Below are 4,069 nucleotides of genomic sequence, written 5' to 3' on the forward strand. Positions count from 1 at the left end.
AGGGAGCAGAAAACACCTAATCAAAACAGCAACAAGAAAAAAGAATCCAAGTCAAAAATGAGAATAATTTAAGGAGCCTTCACCAAACATACGAAAATTCATATCATAGGAATACCAGAAGGAGAAGAGAGAGAGCAAGAAATTGAAAACCTATTGAAGAAATAATGACGTAAAAATTCCCCAACCCAGTGAAGGAAATAGACAGACAAGCTCAGGAAGCACAGAGAATCTCAAATAAGATGAACCCCAAGAGGCCCACTACAAGACACATCATAATTAAAATGCCAAAGCTTAAAAACAGAGAGGATCTTAAAAAGCAGCAAGAGAAAGGCAGTTAGTTACTTACAAGGGAGCACCCATAAGACTGGCAGCTGATTTCTCAAAAGAAACTTTGCAGGACAGAAGAGCTTGGCACAAAATATTTGATATGATTAAAACCCAGGATCTACAACCAAGAAGACTTTATCCAGCAAAGCTATCATTTAGAATTGAAAGGCAGATAAAGAGCTTCCCAGACAAGAATAAGCTAAAGGAATTTATTAACCTCAAGACAGTATTATAGGAAATGTTGGAGGGACTTCTTTAAGAAGAATAAACATGTATCAAAAACAGGAATAAAGAATGATAATAACTACACTCCTATCAACAAGTATCTCAAGTGGAAAATAATTAAGTGCTCCAACCAAAAGATAGAGTGGTTGATTGGATAAGAAAACAAGGCCCTTATATATTCTGCCTACAAGAGACTCACTTCAGATTAAAAGACACGCACAGACTAAAAGGAAAGGGATGGAAAAAGATATTGCCTTGATGGACCTGGAGAGTATGCACTGAAAGAAATGTCAGATAGAGAAAGACAAATATCACATGATTTCATGTACATGTGGAATCTAAAGAACAAAATAAACAACAAAAACTGAAATAAACTCATAGATACAGAGAATATTTTGAGGGTTACTAGATGGAGGGGTTAGGGGGATAGCTAAAAAGGGCAAAAAGATTAAGAAGTACAAATGGATAGTTACAAAATAGACATGGAGATATAAAGTGTAGCATATGGAAAGTAGCAATGCTGTGACAAATATGTAAGGAGGAAAAGGAGTACTAAATTTAGTGGGATGATCACTTTGCGAGTTATATACATCTCTAATCACTATGCTATACAAATGAAACTGATAAATTATTGTATATCAACTATAATTGAAAAAACTCATTGAAAATGTGCAGTGTAAATATGAGCAACTAATTGTCTATTATATTTCAATAAAGCTAGGGAAAAAAAGAAGAGGACACAGACACATACGGAGGGAAAACCATGCGAGGACATAGGGAGAAGAAGATGGTCATCTAAAAGCCAAGCAGAAAGGTCTCAGAAGAAACCAGTTCTGCCAAAACCTTGCTCTTGGACTTTCAGATCTGTATGAAAATAAATTTCTATTATTTAAGCTGCCAATTCTGTGATACATGTTATGGCAGCCCGAGCTGACTAATACAAGGCTCTTTATATTCTTTATCTTATCCATCTTCCCCTGGGCACCACACTCTGCTGGGCTCTGATAGTCCCATTATTCTTCCTGAAGCCCTGACATGGCTCTTCTTCCTCTGCTTGCTCCGACGTACTGGTGCTCTGAGGTTACCATCTCCTGCCCTCCACATGCATTTCCTGTATGTCTCTTACATTACCCTGATACCACCTACACACTCACATCTCTCCAATCTCTCTGAGCCTCATATAAATGTAGCTAACTGATTGCTGGACATTTTCTATAGACATTTGCTACAGGTATCTCATACTCAACCCGTTCAAAACAGAACACATGACCACACCTGATTTTCCTCCTATGTCCTCCATTTCCTGTGGCATCCGTTTCGTTTTAGCAAACTAGAAAGCCAGGAGTCATGACTGACTCCTCTTTCTTTCAACCTTAACAATCAAACTCCAAGTTCTGCTGGTTTTACTCCAAAGATTTATTTTTTAAAAAATCCCTTCAGTGGTTTCCTGTCACAGAATGAAATTCTAGCTCATTACTTTGGTATACAAGGCCCTTAAAGACCAAGCTCCAGACTTCTTCCCCTCTGCTGTGTCCCACACTCCAGCTATATCTCGAATGAATGCCAGAGGCTGCCTGTGCTCACCTCATTGTCTCATGGGTCTGGGACTTTCTTGGTGGTTCTGACTGTCGTTCTCTCTTGCTGCTACATCCTCTCAAACTGTTCATTCATAGACACTCCTGAATTCCCATTCTCAGTCTAGATGCTTCCATCGCATCCTAGGTGCCTCCATCATCATTATAACCATGGTCTGGTCATCATCTTTAGTCATGTAGCAGAGTCATATACTGAACAATTACTGTGTGTTGGGCACCTGGCTAACTGCTTTATGTGTTTGATCTCATTTCACCCTTACAACCCTGTGAGGAAGGTACTACATTTATCACTAATTCACAGATGAGGAAACTAAAGTACAGAGAGGTTAAGCAACTTGTCCAGGGTCAAAGACAATTTATAGCATCATTCATATTATTCCCTTGAACTGTAATCTGCTCATATGGTTCCTTGCCCTCTAGAATGGGAGCCATATCTAATTTATTTTTGGATCCCCAAGGCTTAACATAGCTTCTGCTAAGAAGTTGTTGCTATGTAGAACTGAACAGACTAGAATGGACCATCTCACTAGGACATCTGGCCCACGAAAAACAAGCTGCCTTAGTTTCCTGGCTTGAATTCTGCCCTTGCCCCAGGGTTGGCCTTAGGGGGTATGCTCAATACATGGGTTCATATGGAATCAGCTCAGGCTCTACCTTCTCTACCAAGCTTCAAATCTCTTTAATTAATTGAAGACTCTTTAACTTCATTTCATAAGCGAGAGTAAAGATTTGAAAGAAAATACAGCCAGTTTCACCTTTCTGTGCTTGGCATTTCCCATTTTTATGTATTGTTCAATTTGTTGATCTGGAGACTAACCCTTTATCCATACATTCCAGAATCCATAGTGCTCTTCATTTTTTTATAGTCACAAAAAATGTATGCATCTCTGAGAGGTACATATGTAAATATGGTTATTACATGGAAACCAGTATACTAAAAGCTTTGCTGCTATTTATCATTTTATACAGGGCCTGAATAGCAAGCGAGGATGATAATTAGGAGTTGGTTTTAAATAAAATACAATGCTTCTTAGTAAGTAGGAGCTTTTAAAAATAAACTTTAAAAAAATAGAAGTGCAATAAATGTACAGAAAAGCCACCAATCCTAAGAGAACAGCTTGATGAATTATCACAAAGTGAACACATCTGGGTCACCAGTCCCCAGATCAAGAGGTAGAATATTACCATAGCCACCCTCTCTCAAGCACTAAGGTAATCGCTCTACTGACTTCTAACACCATACGCCAGTTTTGCCTGGTTTTGAACTTCATATAAGTGGAATTATGCTGTACACATTGTTTGCATCTGGCTTCTTTTATACTACGTTGTTGGTGAAATTTGCCAACAATGCAGAACAGTTGTAAATTCTTTTTTTTATTACGGTAAGAATTCCATTTATAAATATATTACGATGTATTTATCTATTCTGTTGGTGGACATTTGGGACTATAATGAATAGTGTTGCTATAAACATTCTAAAACACATTGTTGGTGAAATATGTATGCATTTCTCTAGGGTCTATGTCTAGAGGTGGAATTTCTGGGTACATGCTCAGCTTTAGTTGACACTGCCAAAGAGTTTTCCAAAGTGGTTGTGCTATTTTACATTCCCACCAACAATGAATGAATGTTTTAGCACTCCATACTCTCCCTAACAGTTGCCATTAACGGTCTTTTTAATTTTAGCCATTCTGATTGGCATGTATTGGTTTCTTACTGTGGCTTAAACTTGCGTGATGGCTTATGAAGTTGAGCATTTTTTTATATGCCTTTTAGCCATTTGGATATACTTCCTTCCTTTCTTGTTTGGTGAAATGCCTGTTCATCTTTAATTAACTAATTAGACTATTTTTTTTAATTGTGGTAGCATATATATAACATAAAATTTACCATTTTAAGTGTAGAATTTATGGCATTAGTAT

The sequence above is a fragment of the Pteropus alecto genome, unplaced genomic scaffold, assembly GCF_000325575.1.
Source record: "Pteropus alecto unplaced genomic scaffold, ASM32557v1 scaffold121, whole genome shotgun sequence".
In the NCBI taxonomy this organism is placed as follows: domain Eukaryota; kingdom Metazoa; phylum Chordata; class Mammalia; order Chiroptera; family Pteropodidae; genus Pteropus; species Pteropus alecto.